The 22435-nt window shown below is 35.4% G+C and overlaps 1 non-coding gene across 1 annotated transcript; it reads right to left on the reverse strand.

The window, feature by feature from the left end:
• Positions 1–9616: 9616 nt before the first annotated feature.
• LOC138804867 (U6 spliceosomal RNA) lies at positions 9617–9723 on the reverse strand. Its single transcript, XR_011365361.1, has one exon. It is a non-coding gene; the product is annotated as a U6 spliceosomal RNA (small nuclear RNA).
• Between the last annotated feature and the right edge of the window lie 12712 nt (positions 9724–22435).

Here is a 22435-nt window from a genome sequence, read left to right on the forward strand (position 1 = left end):
GCTGGGAAGGTGGCTCAGTGGTAGAGTGCTTGCCTTGCATGCTTGAGGCCCTGGGTTCGATTCCCCAACACCACATAAGCAGAAGAAAAAAAAGTCAGAAGTGGTGCTGTGGCTCAAGTGGTAGAGCACTAGCCTTGAACTGAAGAGCTGAGGGACAGCGCCTAGGCCCAGAGTTCAGGCCCCACAACTGGACTCCCCCCCCCCAAAAAAGAAAACACAGATTAGATAGTAGTTTCAAAAAACAAGACACATCCATCCAGTTTCCACTAGAGATACATTTCATTGACAAAAACAAACACATACTCAAACTGAAAGGCTGGAAGGAAAATTTTCAAGCAAATGGACAGCATAAACAGGCCACAGTAGAATTACTAACATAAAATAATATAGAATTCAAATTAAAATTAGTAGGAAGAGACATTACATATTGATAAAGGCAGCTGTCCATTAGGAGGATATATCAAGTTTAATATCATTGCCCTGAATCCTGGAGCACCCCACATCATGAACCAAATACTACATAACCTTTAAACACATCTCAACCCATCATTGTCATGCATGGATTGGTTATTCAAGAGAAACTCAACCAAGAAACTGAAGACCTAAATAATTGCATTGACCACCTAGCCCTAAGAGACATCTACAGAATATACACTCAGTGTCAGTATATACATTCTTTGCAGCAGGTCATGAAAGATTCTCCAAAATACAACCTATCCTATGTCACACAGAAATTCTGTCCAAATTGAAAGAAAAATTAATTGAATTCCCATACCTTGTCAGACCACAGCAGAATAAACTTACAATTAAACAGCTAAAGCAAAAATAATTGTCAAACCCATGAAGACTGAACAACATATTGCTGAATGACCAGTAGGACACTGAAGAGATTAGCATAGAAATCTGATAGTTTCTGGAATTTAACAAAAATGAACACACAAAATACCAGCTCCTCTGGGACATATTAAATGCAGTACTTACAGAAAAATTTATAGCTTTGAATGCCTACATCAAGCAATTGGGGAAATCTCAAATCAGTATTTTTGTTATGTACCTAAAGCTCTTTGAAGAGAGGAACAAGTCCAAACCTAAGTGGGCGGAAACAAATGAAAAAATTAAGTCAGAAATAACTAAATAAAGACAAAATAAAACATAGAAAGATCAACAAAACAGAGCTGGTCCTTTCAATAAATTAACAGACTTGACAGACGCTTATCAAATCTGACTTAAAAGAGACCTTATATAGATAGAAAGATAAGTAAAAACACACAGATTGGGAGAAGGTCTTTAGTTGCTCTGCAACATACAATGACCTCAATCTCAAATATTCTTAGAGCTCCGAAAGTTAACCCCCCCAAAAAAACAAATCCTCATAGAAACAACAACCCTCATAATATAAGTGGGCTTAAGATTTAAGGAGAGACCTCTCTGAAGAAGAAATATGAATGGCCAATAGATACATGAAAAATATGCAACATTTCTGGCCATAAAAAAATGCAAATCAAAGCAAAATTGAGATTCCACCTCACCCCAGTTTGATTGACCATTACGAAGAAAACTAATAATATCAGATGCTGGGCTGGTGGGGATATGGCCAAAAAGGAACATTACTACACTCACTATTGGTGGAAATGTAAACTTGTTCAAATACTCTGTAAAAAAAAGTATAAAGGTTCCTCACTAGAGCTCCCCGATGACCCAGCAATGATGGATCAAGAAAATGTCATATATATTCACAAGAAAATTCTATGCTTTCATCAGAATGAATGAAATTGCCCCATTTGTAAGGAAATGAAATCATTTGGAAACATAATAATTCAAACAAGCCAGACCCAAAGAATCATAGGCTACATATTTTGACGAATTTGGAAAAACTAGTATATGTCTAGGATATTCCCAATAGCTCAATAGCAATATGCATATCACCATAAAATGATGCTTATCGAAATGAGCTCCAAGAAATGGATACAAGATGATTGTATAGTGAACTGTTTTTAGTTATTTCTATTTAGTTTTTACCCTTTGGTTTATTCCCTGTAGTTACTGTTTTTGATTTCTGTACCCTTTGTCTTATACATAAGTTAATCTGATTTGGGGAAGGGAAGGGAAATCACAGAAATGGTCGACAAAGATTAACTAAAGCAACAGTGATATTCACTAGACGCTATGTTAGAAATAAGCTTTACAATTTTGTGGGAGTGCGATGTCAGGGTTGGGGGAAGCACGAAAAAATAAGGAAGGGGTAACACTGTTAAAAATGTACTCATTACTTATGTAACTGTAACCCATCTCTCTGTATATCACCTTCATAATAAAAAAAAACAAAACAAAAAGAGAACTCATCCAAATACAGAAAATCAGAGACAAAAATGAGACAACACAACAGATATAAGCAAAATTGAGAAGTTATAAGAGAGTACTTTGAAAATCTTACGTCAATCACCTGGAGAATCTTGGAGAAATTGATGCTTTCCTATACTGGATCTGAAGCAAGAAGTAACACATAAGAAGAAATGAAAATGAAATGTCAGTAAACCACTTCCCATTCCAGAAAAATCTAGGCCTCAATGAATTTACCATGAAATTAAGGCCTGCAAAGAACTTACAATACACAGATGTAACTCTTCAATGGATAGAAAGGGAAATGGAATTATCAAACACATTCTATGAAGCTAGAATTAGACTCTTCCTCAAATCACATAGGGACTCACCAAAGAAAGAGAACTATGAACCCAACTCTTTGATAAGCAATTATGCAGAACTTCTTAATAAAATTCTCACCAACTAATTTCAGCAACTAACAAAAAATAATATTGTATGATCAAATAGGATTCACCCTAGGATACAATTGGATTGAATATTCTTGTCAATAATCATAATAAAAACCATCAGCAGAAGCAGGGACAAGAAACACATGATCGTCTATAGGGATGTAGTAACAGCTTTTAACAAGCTCCAATACCCCTTTATGATTAAAAGGTCTGAGAAGCTAGGAATGCATGGAACATTCCTCAATATAATACACACACACACTCACACACATACACATATATGACTCACACACACACATATATATATATATATGAAACACATATCACACACACACAGACACACACACACACACACACACACACACACACATACACACACACATATATGACAGAGATAATTAGCATTTACCTAACCGTGGAAGCACGGAGACATTAACATCAGGAATGAGACAAGGATGTCCACTCTCTGCACTACTCTTCAATATGGTAGTGGACTTTCTAGCAAGAGCAATAGGCAAGAGAAAAACATAAAGGGGATCCAAATAGGGCAGAAGTAAAACTATCCCTTTTTTACAGATGAAATGTTCCTGTATTTAAAGGACTCTATAGCTTCCTCCTCCAAGTTACTAAAGGTGACACTAGCCTTCAGCAAAGCATCAGGGTATAAAACCACAAGAGTCAGTAGTTTTTCTGTGTTACCAACAATGGGAAGATCCAGGCTGAAATCCAAAAAACAACCTCATATGTATTAGTTTCAAAATCAAATCAAATCTAAACTAAACAAAACAACAACAGGAATTAATTAATTTAATTAAAAATGTGAAGGACCTCTACTGTGAAAACTTTAAAAATCTAAAAAGGGAAATTGAAGGAGACTCAAGGAAATGGAAAATCTTTTAATGCTCCTGGTTGGAAGAATTTACTTGAAGAAACTGCAATACTGCCCCCAAACAATTGACAATGCAATACTCATCAAAATCCCAACTATATACTTCAATACAATAAAGAAAGCAATCCAAATTTAATACGGAATTAAAAAATTACAGATGAAACAGAAGGCTTAGAAATGAACTCATGGGCCTATAGTGGTCTTACACACACACACACACACACAGAGAGAGAGAGAGAGAGAGAGAGAGAGAGAGAGAGAGAGAGAGAGAGAGAGAGAGAGAGAGAGAGAGAGAATGAGAGAGAGAGAGAGAGAGAGAGAGAGAGAGAGAGAGAGAGAGAGAGAGAGAGAGAGAGAGAGAGGAATTCTATTCACCCATCAGAAAGGATGACTTTTCACCAGTCTTAAGGAAAATGCAAGGCTTGGTAAAATTATACTAAGAGCAAAAAGAACGGAATGCAGACTCAGAGCAATATAAGTTTCATGGATTCATTCATTTATGGTAGCTAGAAGGTGCCTACAAATCTACAAATAAACAAGACTGATTCTATCTCGTCCCAGTTAGAATGGCCATTATCAAGAAAGCTAACAATAGCAAATGTTGACATGGATGTAGCCAATTGGGAACTCTATTACACTGTTGGTGGGAAATTACACTTGTTCATCCACTGTGGAATGCAATACAGAGTTTCCTGAAAAGACTAAATATAGATCTCCCTTAAGACCCAGTAATTCCCCTCATCGGCAGTAATTCAATAAATAACAAACAATCTCACATGAAAGCTACCTGCATAACACAGGCCCAGAGTTCAAGGACTTGCAAAACGTTACCACTGCTGTTATTTGTTTCTTCAAATATGAACTTTTGACATGAGAAACCAAATCATTCTATTTGCAGTAGCTAGGATAGGACTTAAATGTTGTGGGTGATAAAAAGGCTTCTTTGTTGAATGTTAGGAAAAGAGGTAGGCAGTCCAAGAAAAGGGAGATTTTTTTGTTTTTAGTCTGAAGGGCTTGAAGTCTGGGCTTGGGCACTGTCCCTGAGCTCTTCAACTCAAGGTGAGTTCTCTACCTCTTGAGCCACAGTGCAACTTCTGGTTTTCCTGTGGTTAAATGGAGATATGAGTCTCAGGGACTTTCCTGCCCAGGGGGCTTTGAACCACAGTCCTCAGCTTCCTGAGTAGCTAGGATTACAGTTGTGAGCCACTGGCACCAGGATAAAAATGGGGGAATTTTAGAAAAGAAAATCCACCTCTTCACCTGTGTCTAAACCTCAGATATCACTATTAGAACACTTCATCCTCAACTCATTTCATCAGATATTTGTAAAGTTTCTCTTTCCCTTTATGTAGGAATACTGCAGTCAATATCAACTCAGCTGTGGGACTGGATCAATTGTATGTTAATTGCTAGCACCTAAATCAAGAACTGTTACATCAAAACAAATGAACCCCTCAGTTGGAATAATTGTTTTCTCTTTTTATTACAAATCTGTGCTTTATTAATTCCTAATGTGATACTGGACCTCCTAACAGACTGATGATATTTTCTTTCTCTTCAGCAATTGTCCTTCTCCCACATGTGGTCAAATATTTAAGATTTCAAAGATTTCCATTGATAATTCATTAATTTGACCTCTAAGATAATGTGCATTTCTGGAATTTGGTCTGCTGTCTTGTTCTTACATGCACAGGCTTTCTATGATTTATTTGTTCTACAAGCAATTCTACTTTCCAATCTTCGTGTGATCAATTTTAGTCCCTCTCATCAGGCTTTCTGACCCTCTCTCTGGAGTCTCATTTGAGTCTGTCTCATAAAAATATATTATCAACTAAATGACTCTCAACTTCTGTTTCTGGCCTGACTGCATGTAGTCTGTGATAGCAGTCCTGACTGGCTGTGCTTACTGGAGTGTTTTTTGTTTTGTTTTGTTTTGTTTTGTTTTTAGAAGTCTAGGATCACTATTGAAGGTAGTAGCTTTTCTGAGCCTTTGTGATACCCTGGCTTAGAGTCAATGGGTTTTTCTCCAAAAGATACAAAGAACAGGTGACTAAATTCCTGTTTAAATTGTCTCAAAATGAGGCAATCTGGCATCCTTGCAAAGCCATAAAAAATCCTCTATAACCAATTAGAGAAATGTTATATCAAGATGGCTTGTTAAGATGACTGTTCATTGGAAATGTTCATCTCCAAGTCACCACCATACAACTGATCACATTCCTGGGAGCAGACTTTTGGAAGAAAGGTTCCCCTTCCTTCCTTATCTTATTATAGATCAAACCATAATATTCTGCAGTTGTGGTCAGCCTGGAGCACTTTTTCCCAAGAATATTCTGTAGTGTAAAAGAGGACCAACTATCAAAATAAAGGTGAAAATACTTGTCTACTACAGAATGATTTATTGTGCTTATATCTATTGTTATTTTAACAAAAAATCTATTGTTATTTTCATTACTTCAAACACATGGATAATTTATATTGGGATTAGACAAGTGGCAAAGGATTAATAGAATAAAGATTCCATTTACTTTCATATATCCAATATAATACACGTAACCCCTTACGAAAAATTAAATCCAACTGTAAAAACAATGTCAAAAATATAAAATAAGCCTTAATATGAATAATCTGGCACACATAAACCATCATCTACTCAGAAATGCAGTCTCTCTATAGATATTTATTTGGTGCAGAAAAATAATTAATGTATATGACTTTTATATATCATCTGAAATACTCCTCGTGTATATAATTGTATATAATTTTATAGACGTTAGCTAGACAGGAATTTAACGTGCATGTAGAAATCAAATTTCCACAGTTTATGCTAGATGAGAGGAGTCATACTCTCTTGTACTGTGTGGTGTGAATTTTACCACAGTGCTGAACCCTTCCACTTAATACCAAAAGTCATTTGCAATAATTTATTATTTGATGTTAAGATGAGTGCTAATTGTAGAATACACTTAGAATTATTACATTAATTCACAGAATTAAAAAGTAATGATATATTATTTGTTTAAATTCCAATGCTTCTCAATTTTACAATTCATGAACTATATTATTAAAATTAGATTCACTTTCTTCTTTTCTATAGCTGCTAAAAGTAAAATTATATATTAAGGATTCAACATTAAGAAATCAATAATAAGTAACTTATTAAAATGATATAGTACTAAACTGTGATTTGAATTACAGTTCTAACAAATTGTGATGTAAACAACTGTTAATAGAATTATAGTTAATATTTTTAAACTTACCAGCTTGTTATTTGTTTCCTAATTGTGTCATTTGTTATTTTTGGTCCAAGTTGTGTCTTCATCTTTATTGTTTAGTTTTCTATTTTATCTCTATTGGTTTGCTGATTAGTTACTGACATGAGGCTGAAAATCTGTATGCTAGTTAATTACTTCCTATGTTAAAGTAAAATTTCTGCTCTCCACATCTGTTCTACTCTTAGTATAGTATTTTCCCCAGTCCCATATCCTGTATTGCTGCTCTCATGTATTTTATTTTAGTTTATTTTTATTGTGAAAATACCGTACAGAGGGATTACAATTACATGGGCAAGATAATGAATAAATTTCTTATCAAGCATTGTTGCCTCCTCCTTTGTTTCCCCTTCTCATCCATTCTTTATTTTATTTTGTTTATTTAAATTTTACTGTCAAGGTAATGTACAGAGGGATTATAGTTACCTAAATAAGGTAATGAATTTATTTCTTTTCTAATTTGTTATCCCTTCCCCCATTTTTCTCCTTCTTCCCTCCCAACAGCCCCTCCAAGATTATTTCCAACATATTGTCTTCTCCCCCTTGTCCTTTGTCTCACCATTTTTCCCTTTCCCTAACCTAGTTCATATCAACATATTTACAATAACCAGGGTTATTCAAAATCAAATACAGTGACTAAATATTAAATATTAATCAAATGTTAATCAAAACCAAATACAGCGACTACAGGGGATAAACTATAGGTGGGGAAAACACAAAAGATAAAAAGAAATCATGCAGTACATTAAGAACAACAACAAAAAAAAACATGTCTTGGAGTTCATTTCACTTGGAATCATCTTATACGGTCATATGTACATAGCTAGAGGGCTATTCTGCTCATCTACTAAGATTATCCTTGATGTACACAATAATGCTCCTCTATTACCCAGTAATCTCACTTCTGGGCATTTAACCAGGTGGCCACAAGCAATGCCACAGTAAAGCTACCAGCACAATTATGTTTATCACAGTATTATTTACCATAGATAAGATATGGAATCAATCTAGAGGCCCCTCAGTAGATGAATGGATCAAGAAAATCACACACACACACACACACACACACACACACACACACACACACACACACACACACACACACACACACACACACACGGAATACTATGCTTTCATCAGAAAGAATGATACCACCTCATTTGTAAGGAAATGGAAGTTCTTGGAAAAAAATTATATTAAGTAAGCCAGACTTAAAAAAATATAGGTCCCAGAGTTTCCCTTATTTGTAATAGTTTACACCAAGGATAATCTCATGTATTTTAATTTGACATTTTGTCCTATGTTGAGCATACAAAATTATTGCTGTATTGTTTGTTATTATTTCTGCAAACAGGCAGGTATATTTAAAGAATTATGTTTCTCTTATCCATTACTGGAGGAAGAACACCCAAAAGAGCAACCCCTATAAGGAATAACAACTCCTACTTATTTAGCTTCATTCCTATGTAAGGCCAGTGTTGTCCCCTGTATCCTCATGTTGTAAATTACAAATCTATAGCGGTTCATCCTGTATCTCTACTATTTTCTACATTATGACCTAAATGCCCTAGCAATTCTACTTTAAAAAATTCTCTCTTAATGTTTGAGGTGTGTGTGTGTGTGTGTGTGTGTGTGTTTACAAAAATCAGAAGACAACATTTTTCCTCATTTAGAATACATCATTCAGGTCATTATAGGTTGTGGATAATGGGAGAAGTCTCGTTTTAAGGATGAAACATAAAAATATATTTGTGCATGCACCACAGTTTATTATCTTGGCTTTTGTGAATAATGTGAATAACAATGAAATACAGATATATATATACAAGTTACTCAGAGAGAAATAATCACATGATTGGTGGATCAGATGATATTTCAACTTTGGATTTCTTTAGAAAACTGCATACTATTTTCTACAAGGAGAATACTAACCTGTATTTTGACCAAGAGTGTAGAAAGTTTCCCTTTCTCCACACTCTCATCAGCCAACATTATTACCTTTTGAGTTTTTTAAAAGGGCAGGTTTTTACTGTGTGCAGGACCCAAGATGACCTCAGACCCAAATCCTTTTACGCCTACCTCCTAAACGCTTCGAATTACAAGCCTTTACCATCACACCTGGTTCTTTTGATTTTTTTTTGATGAGGGTTATAATAGTTATGAAGTAGTATCATAGTAATTTTGAATTGCATTTCTCTAATGACTTCTGTTTACAAAGCATTAAGCCATCATAGAAGTGGTATTAAACACAACTTTGTAAACCCACTGGCAATTTTCTTTGGGCCTGGCTGACTTCACTTAATATAATTTTTTACAAGTCTTTTCATTTCCTAACAAATGGGGCAATGTCATTCTTTCTGATGGAGGCATAGAATTCCATTGTGTATATATACCACATATTCTTGATCCATTCATCTAGAAGGGACATCTAAGTTGGTTCCATATCTTAGCTATCATAAATAATGCTGCAATAAACATAGTTGTGATAGTAGTTTTAGTATGGTCTTGTTTGTGGTCATTTAGGTAAATCCCCAAAAGTGGGATTGCTGGGTCAAAGGGGAGCTTTATGGGGAATCTTTTGAGGAACCTCCATAATGCTTTCCAAAGTGGTTGAACACGTTTATCTTCCCACCAACAATGCTGTATGGTTCCCTTGTGGCCACATCCCCTCCAGCTTCTGTTGTAAAAATCTGGAACACTCCACGAATTTGCATGTCATCCTTGTGCAGGTGCCATGCTAATCTTCTCTGTATCGTTCCAATGTTAGTGTATGTGATGCTGAATTGAGCACAGAATATTTTTTATATCTAAAGTGCAATTGATTTTTTTAAACTGCACAATTGAAAAAAAAAGGAAGTTCAAAAGAATTGTCGAGAAATTTTACAACCATATATTTCTTTTTTTCTTTTTTTTATTTTTATTTTTATTTTCTGTGAACATACTGTACAGAGGGGTTACAATTACATGGGCAAGATAATGAGTACATTTCTTATCAAGCATTGCAGCCTCTTCCTTTGTTTACTCTTCACAACTCTTCCAAGCCTCCTCCCCCGGCTCCTCCTCCCCCCCCCCCCCACCAAAGTTGTAAAGTTCGTTTTCGACATGACAACTTGTACTTCTCATTGTTGCAACAGGTCCACCTGTATCCTTAAACGACTTCTTTTTCCCCATCTCCTCCACAGATTATACCGACATCAAATATAGTGAAAGCAGGGGTTATACTGTGGGGGAGGGACATACAAAGCAACAAAGAAATAATCTTATAAATGCGTTAGAAACAAATGCATGAAAGAAAAAAAAAAACATTTAAATGCATATCTAAGGGTTCATTTTCTTAACATCACATTATCTGAATCTTTTTTGCTTGACTTATACATATACTATATATTGCAAATAAGGGAAACCATGGGACCTATGTTTCTTTGGGCCTGGCTTACTTCACTTAATATAATTTTTTCCAAGTTTTTCCATTTCCTAACAAATGGGGCAATGTCATTCTTTCTGATGGAGGCACAGAATTCCATTGTGTATGTATACCACATTTTCTTGATCCATTCATCTACTGAGGGGCACTGGTTCCATATCTTAGCTATGGTAAATAATGCTGCAATAAACATAGTTGTGCTGGTAGCTTTAGTGTGGTCTTGTTTTTAAGCATTTGGGTAAATGACAAAAAGTGGGATTGCTGGGTCGTAGGGGAGCTCTATGTGAAGTATTTTGAGGAACCTCCATACTGCTTTCCAAAGTGGTTGAACAAGTTTACACTCCCAGCAACAATGAAGTAAGGTTCCCGTCTGTCCACATCCCCTCCAGCATCTGTTGTTATTAGATATTAGAGTTCTTGATTTTTGCCATTCTAACTGGGGTGAGGTGGTACCTTAATGTTGTTTTGATTTGCATTTCTTTTATGACTAGGGAGGTTGAACATTTCTTCATGTGTCTATTAGAAAGAAGGATTCTTTCTTCTTCAGAGAAGTTTCTCTTTAAGTCTTTAGCCAACTTATTTCTTGGGCAGTTGTAGAACCATACATTTCTTACATAAGCACACATTTAAGAATAAAGTCAAATTGACATGTCAAAAACAAAATAATTCCAGATGTTTGTTATTCAAGAAATGTATAGGAGGAGGAATTCAACTATTCTGTACAAGGCACCTGTCATAATGAACACTGCAGCAAGTGTTAAGGTTTGTTAAAAGTTTTAATGTTTTAAATATATTTAATTTTGGGAATTTGTTTATATATGCCAAAATTAGGACTGTTTGGCAGGTATAAAACTTTTCTATAAAGTATTTAAGATTTATAGTAACAGACATATACTACTAAGTATGTGCATTTCAGAGTTTAGGGAAATTTTATTAATGAGAAGTCACAAAGTTTTTGTGTAAAGAAGCAGAATAAAGAGTTCACATTTTGTTTACTACACAGTTTCTGTTAAAACTTTAGGGCTTCCTTAGTTTATATGTTAATGAGGAAAAATGATAATATAAGCCATAAACAAATAATGAGATATGCCATAAATAGTAATCTTAGTGGGTAACTTTAAAGACTGCTCATATTCTCTAAAACTCTTGTTGAACTTCACAACCTTAGTCAGTGTTAAATGTACATGATTATGAGAAAATAGTAAAACCGAATATGTAGCATATTTCAAATAGTTAAAACACATGTTTTTAATTTTATTAATTAATATTTAATTATTGGTTTTCTTTATTTGTAACATTGTTTTACTTGTTGACATATAGTACAACTTTTTATTTGGGGAGGGTATCCAGTCATGGGGCCTGAACTCTGGGCCTGGGCCCTGTCCCTCAACTTTTCAGCTGAAGGCTAGTGCTCTGCCACTTGAGGCCCAGCGCCACTTCTGGCTTTTTTCTTTTTGCTTATGTGGTGCTGAGGAATCGAACCCAGGGCCTCAGGCATGCAAGGCAAACGTTCTATCACTGAGCCACCTTCCCAGCCCTTGTACAACCTTTTGTAAGTCATCATTAGGAGGTACTTTGAGAAGGTTACTTGGATGGCCAATCCAATTTTTATAGGTGCATGTTAATTTACAAAGAGGAAAATTAAGAACAAAATATGTATTATATCTAAAATATACTTGGAACTCAAAAAACTAACCCCCCCAACAACATATCCTCAAAGAAACAACTGCTCAATAAATAAGTGGGTGAAAGACTTAAAGAGAAACTTCTCTGAAGAAGAAAGAAGGATGGCCAATAGACACATGAAAAAATGTTCAACATCCCTAGCCATAAAAGAAATGCAAATCAAAACAACATTGAGATATCACCTCACTCCAGTTAGAACGGCAAAAATCAAGAACTCTAACAACAACAGATGCTGGAGGGGATGTGGACAGAAAGGAACCTTATTTCATTGTTGGTGGGAATGTAAACTTGTTCAACCACTTTGGAAAGCAGTATGGAGGTTCCTCAAAAGACTTCACATAGATCTCCCCTATGATCTAGCAATTCCACTTTTGGGCATTTACCCAAATGCTTACAAACAAGAACACACTAAAGCTACCAGCACAACAATGTTTATTGGAGCATTATTTACCATAGCTAAGATATGGAACCAACCCAGATGTCCCTCAGTAGATGAATGGATAAAGAAAATGTGGTATATATACACAATGGAATTCTATGCCTCCATCAGAAAGGGTGAGTTTGCCTAATTTGTTAGGAAATGGAAAGGCTTGGACAAAATTATATTAAGTGAAGTAAGCCAGGCCCGAAGAAACATAGGTCCCATGGTTTCCCTTATTTGTAATATCTAGTATATGTATGAGTCAAGCGGAAACTGTCAGATAATGTCATGTCAGGAAAATGAACCCTTAGATGTGTATTTTAATGTTTTTTTCTTTCATGCATGTGTTTCTAATGCATTTATAAGATTATCTCTTTGTTGCTTTGTATATCCCTCCCCCACAGTATAACCCCTGCTTTCACTATATTTGATGTCGGTATAACTTGTGCAGGAGATGGGGAAAAAACCAGTTGTTTAAGGATACAGGTGGACCTGTTGCAACAATGCGAAGTACAAGTTGTCATGTCCAAAACGAGCTTTACAACGTCGGTGCGGGGGGGGGCAGGAGAAGGATTGGGATTGGGGGGAGGGGGGAGACTGGGAAGGGATGTGAAGGGTAAACAAAGGAGGAGGCTGCAATGCTTGGTAAGAAATGTACGCATTATCCTGCCCACGTAATTGTAACTCCTCTGTACAGTATGTTCACAAACAAAATAAAATAAAATTTAATTAAAAAAAAGAAGGTTGAGAAAGTACCTAAAAAATTATCAAATAGAGTCTGAATCAGGAGTGTTGATAAATGTCCACACCTAATATCTTAGCCCTAGGCTGAAGCAGTGGTATTACAGAGTTGAGGCAACAAAACGTGACAGACTGTGTTTTGTTTTGTTTTGTATTTTGATTTTGTTGATGATGGGGCATGAACTCTGGGGCCTGGGTGCTGTCACTCAGCTCAAGGCTAGCGCTTCCACTTGAACCATTGCACCACTTCCATCTTTTTTGCTTATGGGTGCTGAGGAATCAAACCCTGGGCCTCATGCATGCAAGGCAAGCACTCTACCACTGAGCCACCTTCCCAGCACCTGAGAGACTGTGTTTTAAAAAAACCATCTAAACAACATTTGCTTTCTGCTTTGGGTTATATAAGGAAATATATAAATATATTTTTATATTTTTGTGAATTGTACTTCTAAATTTATACTAACTTCAGCCACTTTATCCTTTTCAAAGTCCTGAAATATCTCTGAGAGTTTGCTTCTGTGAAAATTGTTTTTGCATTTATAATTTCTCCTGAGTTATTTTTATTTTTATCAAAATAACTTTATATTTCATGTTGATGGGTTATCATACATCAAATGCCTTCAAATGTACATGTAGAGTCTAAAGATAGCAGTATGAATATTCTCATACAGCTCTTGTTTATCTGTTATGCACTTCCAGTATTATGATATTTCTCTCTCTTTCAATCTCTCCCATTTCCTCTCTTTCTCTTTTATGGTCCATGTCTGCTACTTAGAATTTCTGCTGATCTACTATTCCTTCAGGATCCACTGGTTTTGTGGGAACATGATAGCGACCATCAGTTACCCTTGCATTCTTTAAGAGTTATAACAGTTACATGATATTATTCTTTGCCATTCAAAATGGCAAAACAGCAAATCTAGGAATTCCTTTTCATTTTATTACTATTATAAAGTTTATCTCATAAAAATTGTTGGGATGGATAAGACACTCTGACCTGTGACCTAAAAGTTCTTTTTCTTGGGGCTGGGATGGTGGCTCAGTGGTAGAGCTCTTGCCTTGCATGTCTGAGGCCCTGGGTTCGTTTCCTCAGCACCACATAAGCAAAAAGAAAAAAAGCCGGAAGTGGCACTGGGGCTCAATTGGTAGAGTGCTAGCCTTGAGCTGAAGAGCTGAGGGACAGCGCCCAGGCCCAGAGTTCAGGCCCCACAACTGGACCCCAAAAAGTTCTTTTTCTTTTACAAACAACCTTTTTCTTTTATTATCAGTTAGTTACTACATATAATGAAAACAAAGCTATCCTATAGAAAGTACACCGAAGTTGCTCATAGGGATGAAAAACAAAGGAATGTGAGAAGTGAGTACAAAGGATGCCCATCATAGAGCACAGATCCTAGGAGCAATTTATCATGTACACTTTGTGAGAATGACAATGTGCTGGAAGTATAGGTTAAGTCACTGAACAACTGATATATATATATATATATATATATATATATATATATATATATATATACATATATATATACACACACACATATTTATATCTGTATATTTATTTATATTTGCATATATATGTTTTTATACCCTTATATATGTACAAATGTATGTTACTATACACACAAGTACAAGCATACATATACACATGTATACATGCACACATGGAGAAAGACACATAGTTACAGACAACACAAGTTTCACTAGGTGTTGAATATGCCTTGGATGGAATGCTTGGAACCAAATATGTTGAAGATGTATTTGTCTCTAAGAATTCTTTTACCACTCCTCTTATCTCTTAAAATTGGTAGTTTTTGACAGATTCGATTTGCAAAATCCGGTACAAGTGATAGCAAATCACTCAGAAATCTCAGTAAGTAAAGGTCATATGGTGTTTCCTTGCTCCCTACAGAATGCTTGCTCTTGTAGACACTCTCAACAATCAAAGCATGAGGAGAATACCCTGGTCAAGAATAAAGTTATAAAGCTTTAAATGGCATCCTTACTTGAACTCCTTTTCAACAGCATCAATTCCTAAGCAGATGAGTGAATCCTCAGAACACTGGATTCTACATATACATTTAACCAACCCATGTGAAAAGTCCTATGTGAGAAATGCTGACTGAGGTCTTGCTGATTTCCTGGCCAAGAAAATAAGAAAAAAGAAAATATTTTTAATGTTTTAAAGTTTGAGAATAATTTGTAACCTGTCAACAAATGTGTAGAACACAATTATACCAAGTGAAAAAAATGCTGGCGTTTCATTTATGTGCTCTTGGCCTTGGCAAGTGATTTTAGGTGTGTCAACACAAGTAGAATCAGCAAAAATCAAGCCAGCACTTCTTCATTTAAGATACAAGGAAAGGATACAGGTTGACCCATTTTAACAATGAGATGTACAAGACAGTCTATCAGAGTGGGGGTGAATGGGGAAGTTGGGGAGGTGTGAAGGAAAACTATGGTAGAGGAAAAACAAATGATGGGGTAACAATGCTCAAGAAGAAATGTACTCATTACCTTACTTAGGTAATTGTAACCCCTATGTACAGTATATTTGCAATAAAAATATATATTAAAAAGATACAAGGAAAACTTCTGTACTTATAGGAATTTGTATTTGTCACTCAATATCAGTAAGGTATTGGTTTTAGGACCAGAGGCTATGAACACTTTGGATACTCAAATTCTCTACATGAACACAGTATATTATTTACTTTAGAATCTGCCCACAAGCTAGTGCAGAGTAATTGCTATGAAAATTTTTACTACATTCTCTGTTTGAAATGAAACATAAAATTATATTCACTATGAACAGATACAATTTTTTTCAGATAAATTTTGTCTGCAGTTTGTGGATGGAATTGGGACAGCAATTTTGAAAAGCACAAATTTCTTCACCAAGACCAGTCTGCAAATTGTAACAAGGAGCTAATACAGCATCATTGAATAGTATGGAACTCCAAGGAGAAGTACTTGAATTGAGACATTATCAGAAAGTGTAACAACCCAAGGACTTTTTAGAAATTCAGCTGCTAGATTTCTCATGGAGAGCTTTCATAACACTTTGTGAAGCACAAGTCAGAACCTCACTGAAGTGTAGATGGTTTTCCCTCTCCTTTCTGTCATGCTCTGTCATTATCAATCAACATATAGCTAATCTTGAATAATCCTCTAATAACAAAATGTTGATGGAGTGTTTATATGTAGAAAATCTGGGAAGGCTAACTTTTTCGAATTAGGACAGTCTGTATTCTATGACCCAGCAGAGAGAAAACTAGTAAGCATCCATTTGCAACCTTCTGAATAATTCTGATTCTGCCCACATCAGTTATCTATCCATACCTGTGCACAAGTAAGAAGATTTTAAAAGCATTTAGTATTTAAAATTTAAACTTAAATATAGAATGAAATTAGTTCCAATGCATAACATTAAGATATTTAGAAACAACTGAGAAACCTAAAGGTCTATAAGATTTATTTTTATTGGAAGTGAAGGAATATTGGAATTTGATTCTCTACGGTTTAAGCAATTTGCAGCAGACTTGATACTTATTAATTTTTGTATATTTAAAGGAATACAAGCCTCAACAATATGTCAGTACTATCCTCTTATTTATCTCTAAAGGTTTATGCTTCTGGTCTCTTAATATTAAAACTTCAAAAAAATTTATCTGTAGCAAGTTGTGCAAAGGGGTTTCACTTCCTCATGTCAGTGTTGAATAGAGTGTATGTGCATTTCAATGTTCAGTGCATCTGGATCATTGTCAAATTTTCCATTTTTCTTCCTTCCCTTACCCCAAACCCACCTATCCCTTCAAATTTCCTACTTATAGTCTCACATATGTACATTGAGTGTTATGACTGTATTAGTCCACCATTTCATTCTCCAGCCTTCTTCTCTACTCCCTTTAAGCCAAGATCCCCTTTTAAGACTTGTTTCAACTTCATGGTATTTTGTTAAATATCTCTACCTTTGGCATTTGGCTATGGGCTTGCCACATCCTCTCTTCCATGTTTGACCACATAAATGAGTATATTTCTCTACATTTCTAATCTCTGAATGGCTGAGATAGGTCTCTTTTACTATTCACCTTCTGTCCTAAATTTAGAATTGCACCTTCAGAGCCATCCTATAGAGTTTTTTCTTCTCTACACACTGAAGATGGAAAGGAAATAATTTCCATGCTCTTAGCATTATGCTATCCATCATGAATTTCCATGCTTATCACTTCAGCAGTCTATGTTTAAGGAAGATCTTCAATTTCTGATGATAGGAGCATGAGTCAGTTTTAATTATGCAGATTCCACTATGTAGTGAGCCCTAAATTTTCAATAAATTTCGAGTAACTTTTTATTAATAATTTAAAAAGTTTTATTTCAGTATTTGAAATGCTGCCCCAATTATTTTAAAAGTTTCACAATATGTTAGACTGAACTTTCCCCCCCATTTTCCCCACTAGTTCAGGTTAAGTCTCCTTTGGCTTTATTGTTTGAGAGGCCAAGGGATGAGGGTAAACAGAGAGATGATCATTATTCAGATATCTCCTTCCTCTTCTGTTTCTGCTATTCTTGTTGAGAGGAAGACTGGAGCAGGGAACAAGAGTGATGCTTGACTTCACCATACAAGGGAGCATTCCTGGCATGTCAATTATTGTTTCTCAGTATAACTTAAACTGCTTACTCTTGCCTTCTCTGTAACAGTAACCGGACTGTGGCTTCCTTGGTGCAGGAGGAAGCACACTAACAGGTTACTACCTGTAAATTGGTATCTTATATCTCAGCTTACTACCAAAAATATAAAGCTTTGGCTACATAAATGCAAAGGTACTGATTGTCCAACAATACCTTAGTGAGCAGTAGACAATTCTACTCAGCTGCCCTCTTCTCTCATATCCTCCTCTTAATTCCCCTCCACTCATTTACCCTTCCATCCCTTCTTTCTTTGTCTCTCTTTCCTCCATAATAATCTCTATCTTCTCTCTTTTTCTTTTCCAGTAGCAAGTGATTTGGTTTATCAGACAACACATAAATAATTGAACAAATATTTATTTCTCCTCTTTTTGTGATTATTTATTCTTAAGAAGTGAGTTCTAGCACAGCACCAGTGGCTTACACCTAGATACACAGTAGGTTCAAATTTGACAATTGCAATTCCAAGCTATTTTAAGTAGATAAACCTAAGACATTCTTTTCTCCACTTGTGGTAAAAGGAAGAAGTGAAGGTGTGGCTCAGGTGGTATAGAGCAAACATTGAGAATTAAAGCTCAGATAGAGCTCAAGGCCATGAGTTCAAATCCCAGTACCAGCACAATATAAAAAAAACTGAGTCCTTTGTCTTTGAAAAGGGATATTTCTCCAAAAATTCATACCCAGAGAAATGTTCAAGGTCCAAGACTCTTTGTAAGTCTCTTTCACATCTTAAACTGATTCCTCTGCTTGATTCACATTATGGAAAATAGGAGTCACACTTCACATTAAAAAGTATGTGCATTGCTGAACAGTTCTTACCATTTTTAATGTAAAGGAAGCATGAGAGAGGAATTCACCTCACTTGTGTGAGTTAGGTTTGACTCACTGACAGACTTTTGCAAGTAAATGAGGGTCTGTTTACACATAAAGAAGTCTATACAGATGGTTTTCTAGGAGAGAGAACAAGGTAGCTGTGGTCCAAGTTTGAATCAGAGTAAGTTTATTTCGATGATATGGCAAAGAGAAGCTCATCTCATAGAACTCTATGCAGACAGTAATTTCAAAAGGATTAAAAACCCACGTCTATGTTGTGAACATCCAAGTTTTCACAAACAAAAAGCAATTTCCTTAGCCATGAAAATATAAGTTACAGCAAAAGGAACTATGTTAAATATAGTTAATGGCTGAGTGACATGTTTTAAAAGAGTTCTGTAATTACAACTAAACTATAAATTTTTCATCATGTCCCTAACAAGAATCTCAAAGATAGGCCTGGCTAAATCTGTCATGGAGGACTGGGTTCATGCAATTGTCAGTTTTGTTTAGAGGCCAATATCTTCTACAGTCGCTTGGGCTGTAAACCACTCACACCACATGCAGTGTCTGGAAAAACATGCTGTCTTGCTAGGCAGCTAAGGGATTTTTGTGCCACTGTGAATATTTATCGTTTTTCTTATAATTATACCTGTCAGTGTGAAGTCATTTCACAATAAGAACAATAGTTACTGTACCCTTTGTCCCACTAACAAATCTCAGATGTAAATATAGCCGGTAGCCCGTGACTCATGCCTATAATCCTAGCTACTCAGGAGGCTGAGATCTGAGGGTCACAGTTCAATGCCAGCCCAGGCAGGAAATTCCATAAGATTCTTATCTCCAATAAACCACCAGAAAACTGGAAGTGGAGCTATGTCTCAAGTGGTAGAGCTCTTGCCTTGAGCTGAAGAGCACAGGGACAGCACCCAAGCCCAGAGTTCAAGTCCCAAGACTGACCAAAAAAAAAAGTATGTATATATATATATATATATATATATATATATGTATGTATATATATGTATAAATGATGAGATGAATTACATTTAAATATAAATCAATATTTATGATATACATTTAAAATATATATGATATATTTATAATATATACATATATTTATATATAAGATAATATTATATCTATATGTTTATAAATATATTTGTAATTAATGTCCAAAGAGTACATCTGAAGATTTTGGGGAAAATGTAGTGTGTCTAAAGGCTTATTACTGATCCATCATACTTTCAATCATTTTTTCCACTTATTACAATGTCTGGAGTACCAAGACAATGATTATTTTATTCCTTACAATTTTGGATTAGAAACACCTACTTACTTGCTATGAAACCTACCAAAATATGATCTTGAAATCACACACCACAAACTGGACATCTACATCAATTTAGCAATTTACAGGTCTCAAACATTTATTTGAATCCTGTATCTCGTATACATTGTTTCCTTCGAGTCAGCTACATATACAAACATGCCTAGATTTTCATCCTCACATGACATAGTAAATATAACACTGTAATAAAAAATAATATGATACTGAAAAAACACCTTCGCAAAAGTAATTAAATTTTATTTTTTAAATTTAATACACTATTGAAATACTGATGAAAGAGCAGCTGAGAAAATGTTTCAAATATTAGAGTGCCTGCCTAAAGAGCATGTTTCTCATTCCAAGCATCATTATTTACATCCTTCCTCCTCCCACATAAAAAATAAATAACTACAGAATTAACCTACATGTTCCTTAATCACTCATTGAAGAAAGAAATTGTAATATATATATATATATATATATATGTATATACACACAATGATGTACTATTTAGCCACACATAATTATGAAATCATATTATCTTCAAGAAAATAGAACTGGAAACATTCATATTAAAGCAATAAGCCATTCTGTGAAAAACAAATACTAGATTTCTCATATGCAGACTCTAGACACAGAAAATAAAATAAATGACCCAGGTGTAATAGATAGAACTGATTAAATTTGGAAAAAAGTAAGAGAGGAGATAAAGAGAAATGCTGTGGAGTAAATATGTTCAAATATTTCATAAGTTAGTATGATGACATAATAAAACATAACTATAAAAATAGGCTAATGAAATTAATAAAAGGAATAAAATTTAGCAAGCTACATTATATGGACATATGTGTATAACACAATAAAATACCTTGTGAAATTAATATTTGCTAATAAAAAGGCAAAAATTAATTCCAGTTTTTATAGATTCATATGTTAATTTCCATTTTTTGCCCAGATATTTCCCTGATAAAGTAAAAGGAGAAATAGGTTTTGTTCATTTAAATTATTCCAGTTAACTACTGTCAATGTGAAATTGTTCAACTTAATTATTATATTAGAATATTTCCAATGTACTCTTCAAAATATTACCCTATAGGTATATACTTTTTGCTATTTATTGAATATGGTTCCTTTACTTAATTAGTATAGACCATTTTCTGAATGTAGTTTGGTTTATGCAACTAAGATATATAATACCTGACCAGGAAATCAATTATTCAAACAGTTTTTTATCAAAAATGCCTATAACAAAATAAAGAGCTAAATCCAAAGTATGTATATTTGAAGACAATACCTGTTTAGTCCTCTTCTCAAATTCCCCATTCCCTTCTTGAGAATAATACACATTGTAAGGAAATGCTTTAAATGTTTTACAGAAATAGGTTGAGTTTAGACCAATGAGTTACTCTATGCTGTATTTTTATTTACATTATATACAAAAAAGCTAAATTCTTACCTTATCATTTTCCTTAGACTTTATACTCATGTTTAAGCTCTGATGGGTGACAGATAAAGATATAAACATTTTTGAACAGTGGCTAAATTTAGGCTGAGGAATTTATGTACAACTATACTCTTGCAGATAAGCCTCATCAGTGCTGAGACCACGATAGCAAAATGTTAACCCAAGGTCCTAACAGTCTCTGAGCACCCTGAACATCCCACCCCCAAGATGTCACTACCATCCTCAGACCAAGTGTAGACAAATCTCAGGACATCTCACACATCTGGAATGACTCATAACACATCTTGGCATTTCCTAACTGTACAAACCACTATGCAGAAAACTCAGCTACCTTATTATTGGTTGTAGGTCATGGGGTTTGAACTCTAGGCCTGCACGCAGTCCCTCAGCTCTTCAGCTGAAGGTGGGCGCTCTACCACTGGAGGTACAGCACCACTTCTGGCTTTCGGGTGGTTCACTGGAGATAAAGTCTCACAGATTTTCTTGTGCAAGCTGGCTTTGAACCGCAATCCTCAGATCTCAGCCTCCTGAGTAGCAAGGATGACAGTTATAAGCCACCGGCTGGGACCGGCTTCAACCTCCTTCTTAAACACAGGGGAAACCCAACTCATCAGGCCACAAACCACAGGCAATCCTTCAATTCAGACTTTGTCACCAGCATCCAAAACCATTCTTCCATGGATGGACAGCATATAATTGACACTACCATCCCACCCCTGCTCCCATTCACCCACTCCCTGCCTGCCACAGGCCATGACCTCTGGAGTTCTTGGTAAGGCACTGCCCACCCTGCTATGGCTTCACACTGGGGCAAACCTGGAGAATTCTTACAAATGTCTGTACAGTGAGGCCAGCATCTGGTCTCCCAATCCCAGCAACCCCACTACTTCACCATCTATTGCAAGCAAGGAAGGGGTGTATTTCTTTCTTTCTTGTTTTT

The sequence above is a fragment of the Dipodomys merriami genome, unplaced genomic scaffold (assembly GCF_024711535.1).
Source record: "Dipodomys merriami isolate MVZ:Mamm:240054 unplaced genomic scaffold, mDipMer1.0.p SCAF_377, whole genome shotgun sequence".
NCBI lineage: Eukaryota > Metazoa > Chordata > Mammalia > Rodentia > Heteromyidae > Dipodomys > Dipodomys merriami.